Below are 17,033 nucleotides of genomic sequence, written 5' to 3'. Positions count from 1 at the left end.
GCAATTAAACCACCACCTGATCAGCCCGACTGCCGGCCCAATACTGAAAGTTCTAAAAGCGAAACTTCTACCAGCAATCTGTTATGGCCACCTTGCTTTCCCCGGGTCACAGAACGCTAGCTTAAATTCAATACAATCTAAAGTTTATAAAACGGTGCTCCAAATTCCGAGGTCAGCAAGGAACGCAAGGCTGGAATTAGGCTTGGCAAGGCCCGATTTGATGTGCCAGGGGGACTTTATAAACTTTATCTCAGGATTTTAAGGGCCCCAGCAAACTCATTAAAACACCAACTGAGATTTATCTTTGAAGAGCCACGCACGCTCTGGCACGTCGCCCTGCACAAAGCAATAAAGGCACTGAACATAGTGGAAGAGAGCATATCGGAAATTCCAATAATCACCTGGAAAAGAGCTATAAATAAACAAGTGGGTGAAATTTCATTCGATCTCGATTCCAAATCCCTCCGCTCAAGTCCACACCTAGACCCGCTGAATAGCTCTTACATGGTAGGCAAAGCCCAGGTTTACCTAAGTGACGCTCTCACTCTATCAACCTGAAGTAAAATACTGTCCATGAGATTAATCACGCTAGGAATTGCGGATTTCAATCCGTTATGGGCCCGAAGGGGAGATGCCACAAATTGCAGACTTTGTTCACATAAGAAGGAATCGTGGCTGCACCACTAATGCTGCTGCCCGAATCTCAAGGACGATCGAAGAAGACTATTGCACCCAATCTGTAACATCTATGGAATAAAATCCTGTAGCGAAGCGTCAGCAATGTGCTTTTCCAAGTCTAGCACAATGACCCTAGCAAGACTAGGGAAATTGATCTACAGCATCAGGCTCACCTCAAAAAAGGCAAATGAACAAAACAAAACTCTGGAGCAATGTATTACAAACCCAAGGAACGACAGAGAGGTGGCCTTATTAGTGCATTGACGCCTCTCCATACTTCTAGCATCCCCACCAGGACAGAGCCATACAGGAATATATAGCCCTACCTCCGCATCCACAAACCCTGGGGAAGGCTGATTGTGGCAGAACTGGGGAGGGGCCGCATTATTCTTTTATAAGAATTTTTTTTAAAATGTGTTTTTTGTTTTTTACTCACGGTTTTAGCTGTAACATTGTAACATGATGACTGTTTTTACTGTAATGATTTTAATTAACCCCTCCCACGCTTATGATGGAACCGCTCCGCCATGGCCCTTCGCGCTGACGTTCTAAAGAACGGGCGGGGCCATGACGGAACCGCTCCGTCACAAGCACAGCCCACCTGAGGGCCATGACGGAGCGGTTCCGTCATCAGCGTCAGAGCGCCGCACGGCCGCCCCACCCACTTAGCGCTGCGGCGGAATTGCCGCCGTAGCGAAAGGGTTAATTGTACAGTTAACAATAAATGCAAAATACACAGGGCAGACATGTGTTCGCTCTTTTAGATGAAGGGCTGACAGCTCCTACAACAGAATTTAGGAGTGTAAGATTACAACTATTAACTTTTCATCTATTGGGCAAGATCCACCACTGGGGTGAATATCTCCAATTGAAATATGATCGTAAGGTTACTTGCAGTGATCTCAGGGGCAAGTTGTATGATTTGTACGGGCATGGGTCATAGTGGGTACCCGATTTCGTGGTTTTGATCAGTTCTATAATTTGTTGGTCGTTTAGGGGGGAGTAGGCAGTGAGACTAGCTTTAGTTGAAATTTGGCTGATCGATTATTCCCCTTCTCCATTGAAGAAGACGAGGCCGTGAATTCATTATAAATGAGTTCCAATTTTGACTGAAAGAATAAGTCCAGGGAAGTACAGAAGAAACTACTACTCTCCTGTCAATCCATAGACGGGACACTAGAGAGCTTTTTTACTGTTAAAAATAATTCTTTTGTAGAATTCTTTGCGCACTCTATTTTCTGCATGAAAAACTGAGTTTCTTTCTTTCATCATAATTTTATAAGCTGCAACACATTGCTTATGATGAGCTTTTTCAACCTCATTATAATACATTTCCCATTGACTTTTTTGTTTCCTGAAGATCTGTTTTTGGTTTCTAAGTCTGGCGGAGAACCACGGCGCAGAGGGTTTGGATCTGCTGTATTCAACTGCCATATAGGAGCTAGAGCCTGCACTGTGAATCAAATCCAATTATAATGATAAAGTGTGTGGAGCTCTAAATTATTAGGCTCATAAAGCAGAGAGCCATTTAAAGCCAGTTTGAAATCTAAAGGATCTATTTTATTCCAGGCTTGATATGTGTGGAAAATATATGGTGATTGGGACACTTTACATTCACCTGTTTAAAGTTCAGATTAAAAAAGACCCCGTGGTCGTCCGACCAGCTTAGCTAAAGAATATCGTTTAAAGATGCCATATGACCGTTCGAAAAAATGCCGTCCAGCGTGTGGCCCATACTATGAGTGGGGCCATCCACTAGCTGCGTTAGACCAAAGCATAACGTCATGTCTAATAATTTCTTAGTATCTTTAGCCACATATGACATAGGTGAAAGTTAAAATCACCTAGCATAGTAAAGCATGGTGAAAAAAACAGACTCTAATAAGGGGGCAATCTCATGAATAAAAGAAAATCTCAGCCTGGGGATCTGAAGACTAAAATCCCATTCCAGTACTGGGTTTTAGATAGCTTAAAAGTGAATGAGAGAGCTCTGCATGTGTTAGATAGTAGGACCTGGAATTTGGCAGGAAAAAGAGTACTGTACACTATTGCAATGCCACCGCCTCTCTTAAGTGGCCTGTCTGCTCTGATAATGGTAGATCCGGCCAGCACTTAGGGGCTCATTAGGATCGCGGACGGACTTGAGTCCGTCCGCGACCCCAGAGTAGGAGGGAACGTCCGCATGGGCAGCGGGGTTCCCTCCGTGAAGATTAGGATGTGACCGCCAGGGTGGCGGTCACATCCTCTATCTTTAACATTGAGGCGGGTGCAGCTTCAAGCTGCACCCGCCGCAATGTTAAAAATGCATACATTGCATTTGTATGCAGAAAGCGGCAGGCACCACGCGGTGTCTGCCGATTTCTGCATACAAATGCTGGGGGGTACAATGGGTACCCCCCATGTGCACCCCCCACCCCCCCCTTCGCCCAGGGGGCCCACAACGGGCCCCCGAAGTCAAAGTCCGTATGCTTTTCCACGGCGGAAAAGCCGCCGTGGAAAAGCATCTCTTTTACACTATCCTAATATGGCTGGCGGTGTCTGATAGACACGGCCAGCCATGTTACAGCTTTTCCGCCGCGGTTGTAAGTCAACCGCGGCGGAAAAGCGGCAGACTGAAACCAGGACCCACCAGCCATCCTAATGTGGCGGTGGGTCTTTGGTGGGTCCGCAGAGGATTTTCCGCATCCTCCGGGCCGGCGGTGGCTTCCTCCATCCTAATGAGCCCCTTAATATGGACCCGAAGAGGCATCAGCCCAGGTTTCCGTTATAAATACTATGTCTAAGTTGCAGTGTTCTACAAGCAAGGCAAATTCTGTCATATTTGCTGGTCACACCAGACAAGTGCGAACCGGCGAACTACAAACATGGCCGCCGATTCCCACCACTACGCATGTACTGGAATCGGCCAGGAAGTATTAAATCTCATTGTTCCTGAGATGGATGCTTTTGGTTCCTTCTTTGGGAAGGTTTAGCGTTTCCGGGTCACTTACCTGCTTCTTTGCAATTGTCGTCGGGGTTACGTATTCCCACCAGCATTCCTGTTCCTGCTCTTCGTGTTGTCGCTCTCTGTCTCGGTGTTCTCCGTGGAGGCGACGATTCATTGGGATTCCTGTTCCTGGACTCTTCCTTCCTCTCTGGCTCCTTGCAACTCCCGCTGCAGACCCCACTCTTCCGGGAGGACTTCGCCTGCAAAAGATATATGAAAAAGAAAAAACTGCATTCATGTCACTATGGTAACAGCGCTTGTGTGCTGAATCAATTAAGTTTTCAAAAGAAGTATACTTATCTGATTTAGACTCCGAGTTGCTGGAGATATGCCTTTGTTGTTTATGTAAAGTGCTAACCTCCTGAAACAAAAGGAATATAGTAAATTGAACCTGATGTTAAGGTGGATTATTCTACACTAGAGAGAACTTCACAGTTAATTGGATTTATATGGTTCATTGCTACATGGTTATAGGTGGGTTTTGACACAGAATTTCCTCTGCCTTGTTATAATAACTCTTCCATAAGAGAACACCCTAATCACTTACATCTTCTTACCCTCTTTAGATAGTTGTATCCTTCATGCCACCCCGCTTCCAGAACCACACTGAAGAAGGGACCTATCCAGGTAGACACAAGCACAAATAGAAGCTGTATATTGTAAGGGGAGAAACACTCAGTATACTTACCTCTTTCCTGTTCTTTCTTCCCACAGAGATTTCTTTGAGTTGAATAGTTCTGTCTCAGACTGGGGTACGGCGTGGGACCTCTGTGTTTTCTTCCTTGTCTTTTTCCCTTCTTCCCCAGGTTACTGTTGGTACTTTGACTCAGTTGGGTATTATAGGTGACCTAGAGAGGTTGAGGACCTTTCTTCCATTGCATGACGTTGCTGTGGAAAACGTGAGTAGAACCTGATAAATTCAGTTTTGTGTCTAATAAGTGATCTGGCATTTAAAACGGCCCTCTTACACTTGCCCTGCTTAGGTGCCACCATGTGTTGTGGGCAGGTATCAGCTTCCTTTGTTTGGACTTCTATACCAGCTTGTAAGTTCCTCCGAACCTTGAGACAGGCCTGATATGTAGATGTCGGAGAAACTACTAAGTGGGCAGGATTCATTGTGGTGCAACACATTTTGTTACCTTCTGTGTTGAAGGATATCAGTGCCTCCCTTGAGTAGCCTTTCCTACCTGAGTTGTTTGGGAAATGGCCAGGGGGTCAGGCGCTAGGTGCGGTCCTGGTGCAGACGGGTGCAAACGGGCTTGCCTCTGATACAAATTTGGCTTGCTAGCTCCACGGTCACACTGGGAGTGTGCTTAAGTAACCCTCCATAGGAGAGGGCATGGCTAATGATCGTCACTGTAGAAGTGAGTGGTCCAGCAACCCAACTTATGGACCGGCAGGTTCTCCTGAGGATGATAAAGTACTGGTGAAATTAAAGGTAACTAAAATAACAATTTGAAAGTAAACACAAAAAAGCAATTAAAATGGGTATAGAACCCATTCCAAGATGTCGCCCAAAATTGCAGGAGCAAGGCACCTCCTGATAAAAAGGGCACTGCATGCCTACAAGGAAACTAAATGTTTCTGATCTTACACAGTCTGTGTAACTTAGCTGTATTAGTTAATACAATTACATTTGTTAATGCAATTAAAATAATTACTTTTGAAACAATAATTCAAAAAACACTCTCAGAAATATTTTTATTTTTAAGGAATTTGTAGTACATGTGGGTAAAAGTTATTGATTTATTATGTAAATGTTTAAAAAAATAAGTTAAAACATTTATGTAACATTTTTAAGCTAAGTGTATTAACCCGTTGGCCGCTGGCGCGATTTCGCGGCAGTGCGGCCGTTTTAAAAAACGGCGGGGCTGCGTCGGCCGTTGAACGTGCGCAGCTTCAGCCAGGTAGTGCTCCAAACGTTCAACGGCCGACGGCAGCACTTAACGGGTTAAGGAATAAGCATACTTAATTGGTATCACATACTTCAAGATGGCATGACATATCCATAGCTTAAATATGCTTTGGATGTTTTATACCATCTTGGAGTGCCAGCGTCTTCTTCCTCTTAAGGATTATGTGAAGATGATATCCTCACCCCACTGGCAACCAATATTGGTGGCTTTTTAATTAATTTCTATGGGGTGTCATTTTAACTATTTGCTTCCACTGTTTTTCAAGGGAGCATGTTGCAGTATTAGTGGTTGGCCTTAGGTGGTGCTTGACTTACTCCATGGCTGGGGTGAAATACATTTAAGCCAGCTTTGACACTTCTTGGCCCCACAGTAACTTTAGAAGTGTATTTGGTACATTCCAATGGCCTTACATTTTTGTAGGTGTAGTAATTGTACCCACCAAACCACATCCTTAAATTTCCATTAACGTGTCCACTTTTAAACAATTACTCCACATTTTCCCACCATTCTCCGCCACCATGATGGTGATTTTCACATTGAAGAGACAGTAAAGGCAGAGATTTCTGGTCATAGCTTCATGAACTGCATTTTGTAATACATGAGTAGTAATATAGGAGTACTCGTTTAAGTAGTAAAAAATGCATTTTGCATATGGGACCTAGGGGAGAGGTTACATTTAAATTCTTAAAAATGTAGAATATTTTAATTCGCCAGGGTAGAATAGCTCCTTTGAAATAAATAAAAAGCTAGAAATAATAATGAAAAAACTGTAATCTCCATACCAGTGCTGAAGAGATAAATTGGCTCTTAGGGAGGATACACTACAGGAGAATTGTTTTTAGACTCATCCTGTAGTTGGCTTTATATAGGATATATAAAACGCTACTGTACTTTTGAAAGAAACTGCTAGCTATGCAGCAGTTCCATGGCCATAAAAAAGCACAAGTTCTCACGTAAATAAAAGGTGCATTGTAATCCTTAGAGCATGGGCATATTTCCCCTTTTAAAATCTCTGGTACTCATTTCCAGACAAAATAAAAACCCCTTAATATATAAATATACTTTATTGGGATTGGTGCTCCGTGCAGACATTGTAGAGGGGGAGGGTTGGTGTAAATGTAAATGTATTTGAGCTTGTAAAGCGCACTGCTACCCGTCCATAGGTTTCCTGGCGCTGTATAACTCTGGGGAACCCGTCCTGGCTTTCCCTGTGGGATGGTCCCTGCTGGGAGTCCCCAAGGTGGAGCCAGGCATCCCCGGAATTGATGGGGCCGTTGTGGAGATTAGGCAAGCTAATGCCCAGAGTTGCCGAGTGGAACCCCTGATTAGAGTAAGCACCGAAGCGAGAATTATCGAGTCCGCTGACCCAAGTCCACGACCCTGCCGCGTCGGGAATTGAACCCTGGTCCCGGGCCGACTTCTGCTCCCGGGTCTGCCGCCTCTAACCAGTGAGCCACACTACTCCACTGTGTGTGTGTGAGTGCCTTCTTTCATTCTCAGTGGTGTTTAAATGCTTCTGCACCTGCCACGTCTGCATGCAATGGAAGGTCATTTGTAATTAAATTGGTTAATTTTTTCCTTACCATTAGTTAAGAATTAAATAGAAAACAATGCTCTGGAGACAATAATGTCCAGGATTAATCAAAATGGATATGTAGTACACTTTTAATCAATCATATATATGTGGAAGATCAAATGCACTCGGATAATCCTCAACTTGTGTTAAAAACACAAAAACAAACAGGCATGAGACAATAAAAGTTATCCACATACCTTTCACACTATGATAGGTATGTGGGTATTTTTTTATCACATGCTATTACCAGTCAATCTACGCACATTGCATGATAGTATACCAGTTTCGGTCTGCCTAGGACACGGTTTATTTTCCCTCTCATCTGGTTTGGGGGCGATTACTTGGCTTTTTGACTGCCTATTGGTCAGTTGCACTGTTATAGGCATGGTTATCAAATGCACCACACTTTACTTTTGTATAATTACAATCTCCTGCTCAAAGTGGTTCATATGCCACCCTTCTGCTTTTTCTATTTCCCCTTTTTTATTCCCAAATTTCCTCTACAGGTGTTCTTAATCATACTTAAGATGTCAGCTAAGACATGTTTGTTTTCACTAATAACTGTATTTTTGAATTCCTGATGGTGATCCTGCAAATTCCTGATGATGATCCTGCATTAATCATGGATCAAAATGTTGTTGACCATCTAAATATGTGTATATGATTTCTGGGTGCAATAGTGTTTTTCCTTGATGTAAATAAGTGTCCCCTGTTGTGGATGTAACTGATGGTCATTTAATGTCTCACACCTGCTTGTTTTTGTGTTTTTAACAACCATTGAAGATTACCCCAGTGGGGCTGACCTTCCACACATGTTTAAGTTTGATTAAAAGTGTAGTACATATCCATTTTGATTACTCCCAAACATTATTCTTGTCTCCAGAGCATTATTTTCGATGTATCGCGTTAGGGACCATTGTTCCTGAAAGTACTTTCTACCTTTGGTCCCTATCGATTCCCTTGTACTTATTTACTATTAGTTAAGTATTGGCAGTCTTTCAAGTTAACCTATGGAAGTATGTTCTGTTGCACAAGGTTTATGCCCAAAGTTCCTGGAAGAAATATAGTATGTGTAGTTATTTTAGAAATACAATCCCATGAGCAGAAAAGTCTTGGAGGAACTACTAGGATGGAGGGTAAGTGTGTATGTGCATCCATGCGAACTCCCAAGTTGGAGTGCCAATCATGATGGACTTTGCAGGAAAGGAGATTTTTGCCGAGCAATTCACCACGTAGCGGTGAATACAGTGTCAAAATATTAGCTAACACACCATGCATCATTTTCCATTACAAGAGCATAGGTACTATGTTTGTTAACACTAAGCCTAGGAGTAAAATCCGCTCTGCTGGCAGAGATTGCAGATTTTTGGCAACTCTGCATTCTGCGTAGAATGCATGGGTTTTATGTTTGCCAAAACTAAGTCTGGGTGAAAAATCTGCTCCGCTTGCGGAGTTAAAGGATTTCTGGCAACTCTGCATTCCAGGTAGAAAACGGAGTTACCGAAAACTCCACGATCCACAGCAGAGCGGAGTTTTTTTATGTTTTTGCAATCTCAAAATGCGTTTTTGCCTGTATGGGAGCCACTTACCGGGATGCCTGCGATCGCCGACAAGATTTCCCATCTGCTCACGAGTGCCACTAGAATTTGTAGCCGGCCGCACGTTCCAATGAGAGTGTGCAAACAAGAACACGTCATTTGGGCTCACCATCGGACTTCCGCCGGAAGTTTTGAGAAGATCCCAATCCCAAACATGCAGAAGTTGCAATCTGGAGAAGAATCTCCTCCTTTGTCTGGCCATATGGGGTCTGCTTGAGTTCATTGTTTTCCAGACCTCCTGCTTGTTGTGAGTGAACATGTGGCTGGTGGCCATTTTGTGGTGGCACCTAATGTGCTGCTTTTTCCATAGGCCTGCATGTCTTTCCTTTGTTCCTCTTGGCTTACTTCTTCTTGTTGTTTTGGCCTGGCCATGTGGCTGGAGGCAAGTTTGTGAATGCAGCCAGTGTGTTTTTGCCATAGGCCTGCATTGTCTGTCTTCCCTTTCTTGTTGTTGTGGCCTGGCCCTGTGACTGGTGCCATTTTGTGAAGGCAGCCGGTGTGCTTCTGCATTAGGCCTGCAAGCCTTTTTTGTGGTGACCATGCCTTGTTGTTGATACATTTGCGATATTATTGATTTGAATTAATTCACTGCGTGGTCTCGTCTGCCAATGGGTTTTCCAACCAATAGTCCCAGAGCTACTCATGGGTACATGAAGCAAATGTTTCTGTGGTGTCTGTTGAATTTAAACATAATTTAGGTCAAGGATGGCATTGGATTGAACAGAAAAAGTAGTTTTTTTGGGGTAATTCACTTTTTTCATGTGTGTTCAATAAATGCCTTTGTTGGATGTATGTGGTGTGGTTGTTGAGTAACTTGCAAACCTTTTGTAGCTCTGTGGTTTTTCGTTTTTGTATTGTTGCATTAAAGCTGTGTTTAGCATGCCTCCTTTTGTCTGGCCACATGGAGCCTGCTTGAGTTCATTGTTTTCCAGGCCTCCTGCTTGTTGTGATTGTGAGTGACCATGTGGCTGAAGGCCATTTTGTGGTGGTAGAACTAGTTAGCATGCTGCTTTTGCCACAGGCCTGCATGTCTTTCCTTTGTTCCTCTTGGCTTACTGCTTCCATCTCTACAACAAAAAATACTCCAAAATCAACCTACTCAAAGAACAGATAGTTCAATGTAGGTGGTATACATAGGAAAGGAAGGGGACCTATGTATGATGTGGGATTAAACACTAGCTCACTAGGGATGTGTTTGATATGCCAACCATATCTACGTGTATGGAGGAAGGGGGCAACACTAATTGTTTTTAGTTACCCTCACACACCCTAGTGGTGTCATGCTTCATCATCGGGTCACCCCGACTCCTACAGGTCGGGGTGGGCTCAACCACAGTGTTGGGAAGCTCTTATGATAGTGAATACTGCTTCCATCCCCATTGCCATCCGCAGCTCCATGAATGCTGCATCCCACGTGATGCACAATGCCAAACAGGTTCCATTACATTTGTATTTTTTTTGTTTGTTCTTCTTCTTTCCTATTCTTCCTGACTATACATAGTACACCATAAAAGCCCTTGTAGTCAAAGTTTCAAGAATGGCTACACTGCTGTTATGTTTTGTTAATAATTAAACTGAGTTCATAAAATGTAATATTGATAATAACACTAACAAGAGTGACCAAGAAGGCTAATCCTTCGAAACGCGTCGAATGGAAGCGTATTTGGAAATAAAACATGCTTGAATGCAAGGAGCGTCCTGGACATTGTTTTTTTTGGAATTCAAAAACAATCGAGTGGATATTTTGGGACACGCATACCCGTCCAGGCCCGCCGCTATCAGTGGCAGGGGCTTGATTGCGAACTTGGAGACTGGAATATATATATATATATATATATATATATATATATATATATATATATATATAAACATTCGAAAGCAGGAACTGTTAGCAGCCATTTTGTGCCTCGGTAGAAGTGAGGGTGTTGAAGTCTGTGAAATATGTTGGCAAAACATGACAGGGGCAGGTTAGACACACCCTGACCCCATGGGCCTGCTCAGGAGGTGACATAGGGACCCGCAGGGCAAAAAAAATAAGAATATTTTTTTGCAAAAAAAGTTGCGATACGTTCGTAGGATCCGCGCATTTGGTCGCTGAAAAAAACGAAGCATGTATTTTTGAGATATATATCAAGCTTATATGTATAGATGTTGTGTGGTTCTAGAAAGAGCCCTTGTGTTTGAGAGATTTTAGTAATTACAAGTAAGTACCGATGCAGAGTCTAAAGTTCATGAGGAAGACTCGGTTTCCTTCATCTGTAAAATGCACACTATCTCTTTAATAGATGCCATGCATATTGAAACACAGATTGTTGTGGTATGTGGACAATATTCTATAGTCTCGTAAAAAAGTAGAATGATTTATTCACATGTTTATTCACTTATGTGCGCAGATCAGGTGTTCTAGTCTTCCCCTATATTGACGACTGGTTGTTGAAGGCGGGCTCACCCCAGACAGTCGTCTCCCACCTCCGGACTACGGTCGACCTCTTGCACCTGTTGGGGTTGTCCATCAATGTGCCGAAGTCGCACATGTGCCCTTCTCAGAAGCTCTTCTTCATCAGAGCACTTCTGGACTTGGCGCAGTTTTAGGTTTTTCACTCCGAACAGCGGGTTTGCGATATTTAGGCTCTGATTCTGATCTTTCAGCTTTAATCCTGGGTCTCGGTCAGGTTGACGCTGCGACTCCTGGGGCTGAAGGCATCCTGTATCCTAGCGGTGCATCACGCAAGGTGGCATGTGAATAAATATAAACATTGGCCAAGCAGTTTGCGTCCCGTAATACACAAATTTCAGGGGTGGTGGTTCCCGGGGCTTGAGGGGGGTCGTTGAAGCCCACATACTTGTAATGTTGTAGGGGAGGTTGGACGCGAAAGTGGTGCAGGTGGGTTGTAAATCTGGTACACAGTGTTTTGTTTTACTTTGCTTTCCTTTCTGTGATGTAGAAGATCCTGGGTAAATAATAAAGGTTTTTATACAGCCAGAAACTTTTAACCCTACCCCCAAACGGCTTTCTGCCTGTTACCATAGTAACAGTTCATGGAACACTTACGTGAGCACAGAGGTTAAAAGTTCACCACACTATGTTGCTAATGAGTTAGCCTTAGAATTATACTACAAATTATAAATATCGTTTCTATTGATGACTGCTACTTCCACAAAAAAAATAGACGTATGTACTTTTTTAATTAACTTTTATTAAAACAATAACTGGAACTATAACTAAAAGATAACAATACAATAATTAAATAGAACTATAACTAACAAAACAATATAATAAACAAACATATAATAGAGAATCCAAAAGAAGTATTGTAGTTAATCTGCAAAACAAAAAAGAAAATTAGTGTTTAAAATTAGATTGATGTGACTAAATGAGGTCAAACATTACAAGTCAAAGTAACACTTGACGATATATATATTTTAAAAAATGTTTCCAGTGTGCCTGAAACGCTTCCACTGGCATTGTACATGCAGACTTTGGTCCACCCTTTTTATAAATTTTTGCAGTTTGAGATATAACGTCGTACCTCTGTTATTCATCTCCTACTTTCTCCTTTCAAATTCTTTTGTATAGACGTTAACAACAATTAAAGGGAACATTTTCTGCATATTTTTAATAAAGCATTTGACACAATGCATAGTGACACCGTATTTATTGAATGTTTTGAAATTAATTTTCACTAGACTTAAAAAAGGTGAATGCAAGAAAAGGTACTTGCGGCATATGCAAGACTGCTTTCAAGAGGAGACCCCAATAAAAAGGACCGGTGTGAAACTGCAAGTACTTGCAGACTAAGAATCTGGTCAATTTTGCAAGGGAAGAGTTAAGGAGATTGAGAGAGGCTCCTCCTGCTTCATGAGGATGCCCAAGTACCAGCGGAGCAACACAGTCAACCTCTACTGCACAGCCTAATATTCATCCCCAATTTGGAACCCTTTAAGAAAAAAAGTAAGTAGGTTGGGAGCTCAGTATGCCATCCTAAAACCTAATCATCCATTAGTTATACAGAGATCCACCCTGTATCAGACTAATTTGTAGAAGTGTGAATTTGAGATTATCTGCCACCGAAAACCCTTCAAGTACTTATATCCGTTACTTTTTAACTTTGTCGAGTAGTCGTATTGTGACTATTTACCTTAACGTTGTCCGTAAAAAATTTGTGAATGTGCATGGCTTCGGACAACTAGTAAATGTCATATCTAAGACATCGGTGTAATCAGCTGGAACAGGAGGATATCGTTTTCTTCAACCTCGGCAACAAATATTCTGCAAGCTGAAAAAAGAGTTACAAATGTGTATGTTGTACATATGTCCAAGATTAATTTAAATGTACATCAAAACCTTTGTTCCCAATAGGATTGGGGATGGAAAGCAATTATCAGAGGTTATATTTGGCAAACAAAATAGGAAATAGCATTGCATTCTACAAATGTTAGGCCGAGATTGGTCACTCACTTTATTTACATTGCAATTTTCAGCTGATAACATATGGAGTGCAGTCAATGGATCTGGTGTTTTGAGTTGTTCACCACCACATGGTATAGTGTATGGGCAGGACAGCTTGTGGCAACCAGTATGTCTCATGGCTGAGATATCTGTATAATGAGATAGAATAGTGGGCAAATGAAGTTTAAGGCTATTAAAAAACACGGAGAGCATGCTAAAATAAAACATTGACCAATCAATTACATGTGCAGTGCATGGGGCGGAAGGAGCACGTGACGCACTACTTAGACAATTATATGGGGCCGGATTAAGTAATTTGCCCAGAAACATCGCATACCAATGGAAAATATTTAAGTTATTAGAGCTGGAAACCGTGCTAAAATACACTTTTGCCGAAAACATTACTTTTGCAATGCATGGGGCACGTGACGCACTACTTACACGAGAAAAACTATATCGCATTCACTTGAACAGCACGTAGCACTCTGCTGTAGGATCGGCCACGTGACACGTGGCAAATTAAACAAACGCACCAGGATTAAGTGATTTGCACAGAAACAAAAGTTACAAAGTCAACTTTAACGATATAGAAAAGCAGGAAAGCGTGCTTAAAAACAGCATTGCCAAATCTAACATAAATTTGCATGTACGCGGTATTTAAATATTGTTCAGATTAATTAATTGAATTACTCTTAAAAAAGTGCTCACCTACGAAGAAGTGGATACAAACACTCTCAATGGCTGTGACTGCGAAATAGGAAAAGTTCAAGAAGGTTGGCAGCTTATAAATGCTTTGCAGAAGGATGATTGGTTGAGTATGATGTCACTGGGTGTGAGAGCGGTGATTGGGCATGTTGTAATTGAGCATGCGCAAATAAAATGAAATACGTTAGGGGTACATAGCCAGACGGTGGGACGTATTGTGCAAATGCGTAACATTAACACGCATGCGCTACCACAAACATGCATGCGCAAAGTGAAGGCAACTCCTACGGGGTACATACATAGATGGAGTTCGGATGTCCCCGTGGTCTTCAAGTGGCTTCAGGAGGGGGTTTTTGCAGCCCTCCTCCATAAAATAATAATATATAATTAGCCATGCCCCGGATTTTGGCACGGGAATGGGGCCACGCGGGCCACTTCCCATAAAAAAATTGAATACGTATACTCCGCTTATTGTCATCGTATCATAAGCGCACCCTTCCAATCAGGCACTGAAGGCTAATTGGCTGTCAAGTGGTTGTCAACATTCTAAACTCGAAACTGTTGGCAGCCATTTTTTGTCTCGGTACAAGGGAGGCTGAAGAAGCGTGTGAAATGTATGTTTAAAATGTGAAAAGGGGGAGGGTAGACACACCCTGATCCTCTAGGTCTCCTCAGGGGGTCCCACAAGGTCTCCCAGGGCCCCTATTGTTTTTCTTTTTTTGGGAAAAATCGTGTGGTGCGCATATGATCTGCGCATTCTAGCGATATTTTTTTTTAAAAAGACGTGGGCTTCCGCGCGTCTTTAGTAATTTGCTTTCTTTCAGCTGTTTAGAGGAGATGCAGCAGTGCTGTATCCAGGATCCACCACTGAGTAAGAAAACGTAACGATAACACTATTTACCTGCTAAGTGAATTTCTATACATAGAATAACAGTGCGCAACTCCATAAAAAAAATTATAAATAAAAATAATTTAAGTATATTATGAACAATGTATAATAATGAAAAAATATATATTTTCATGTAAAAAAATATAAAAAAGTGTAATGTAATTTAAAAAATAACATCTAAAAATAAAAAGATTAAAAAATTGTAGTTAGAAAATATAAAAAATAGAAATATTTACAAATTAGCATTTAAAAAATCTTTGAAATTCACTGATAAAAACATAGGTTTCAGACATGTTATAGTTAGCAATTAGCATTTAAAAAACCTTTGAAATTCACTGAAAAACCATAGTTTTCAGACATGTTATAGTCAGGATTTAGCATTTAAAAACCTTAGAAATTTACTGAAAAGTAAAGGTTTCAGGGGTGTTATAGTTAGCTGGATATTTCCCTTGTATAAAACCATTAAAATTCCCCGTTATAGTTAGTTGTACTAACTATAACTCACACGCCCGCAATCCACTGATGATGATGTCACATATTACATCATTCATGACATGGTCAGTGACATCACTGATGACATCTCAAAGGACATCACTGATGACATCATCCATGTGACAAACTGATACACCTGATCATACAGTAGCATAATCTTTTAATATACCTTATAAAATATGGAAGTGCCATATTTGAGACATTGACACACCAGTGCAAGTTTCTAAAAACCCACTCAGTGATTTCTACATCTACACATACATCTAAACACGTACCTATAGATTCACTCACACATGCTAGCAAAGATCAATATAACACTATTAAATACACTTATACACCTACATCAAAATTACACACCAGCACATATCCTATTCCTTAATGCAGACATCCTACTCACTTATGCAAACAATAGATCATGCTTACATTTACTTAGCTTTACACTTATAAACACCACTTTATTTATGCATATAGATAGTAACTCATACTTAGGGCCTCATTAGGATGATGGGCGGACTTTGTCCGCCCGCCACCCTATCGGTATTCTGGACCGCCCGCCATAAGGGTGGGGGTCCCGCTGGGGGAATTAGGATGTGCCCGCCACAGTGGTGGGCACATCCTTCATTTTTAGCATTGAGGTGGGCGGTGCACTCTGCACCGCTCGCCACAATGCTAAAAATGCATTTTCGCATTTGCATATACAAAGCGGCAGGCACTGCGTGGTGCCTCCCGCTTTGTACATGCAAATGAAGGGGGGTACCATAGGTACACCCCTGTGCACCCTCACCTCACCCTTCACCAGGGGGGCCCGCAGGTGCCCACCAAAGCAAAGACCGCCTGCCTTTCCGTGGCGGCATCACCGCTGCGGAAAGGCACCTATTCACAAGCATCCAAATATGGCTGCAGTCCCCCCCGCCATTGTAATGTGGCGGGGGAAAAGGGTGGCGGGCAGGCTTTTTTGTCGGGCGGATTGCCACCGCCAACATAGCGGTGGCGATCCGCCCGACATGGTAATGGACCCCTTTTTGTGTTATAAAATCATTATTGCAAGTATACAGTTATCCATACATCACTCATACAATCACTGAGTATTATGTATACTTACTTATATACAATAACTGTCACGTACACTGCCTTTTATATTTTTAGTTTGTTGGACATATATAATTGAGAAATATATTTACTCATCACCACACCCATAAAGAGATTCACTCACCCAAACAACTGTTTCCACATAAAGTCTTAACCTCATATACTTACTAAATCAACTATTTACACATCTTTCAACAGTCACACACGTCCCACCCAACCACACACACATTCATTCACTATCCCATACAAATACTCATTTAACTAATTAATAACTAATGTAGACTTTCACATAAGTAGTAACCAACTTATGTAGTAGTTTACACAACAAGAGATAGAGTGATACAGATATTCATACAGTTTAATCACTATCCCATGTATTTAGTGAGACACTTAAAATTCCTCACTTAGACAGTCACTCACATTGGTACTCAATCCTCCATTCATACACTTATACATCCACTCAGTCTTCAAGGCAGCTGCTATATATATATATATATATATATATATATATATATATATATATATATATAATACATATTTAAATAACCAACCAAACCACATTCACTGGATGATGTCATCAGTGATGTCATCAGTGATGTCATTTGAGATGTCATCCGTGATGTCACTGACCATGTCATGAATGTTATAATATGT

Source organism: Lissotriton helveticus, chromosome 7 (genome assembly GCF_964261635.1).
Source record: "Lissotriton helveticus chromosome 7, aLisHel1.1, whole genome shotgun sequence".
Classification (NCBI taxonomy): Eukaryota; Metazoa; Chordata; class Amphibia; order Caudata; family Salamandridae; genus Lissotriton; species Lissotriton helveticus.
Note: the sequence above shows the minus strand (reverse complement) of the source record.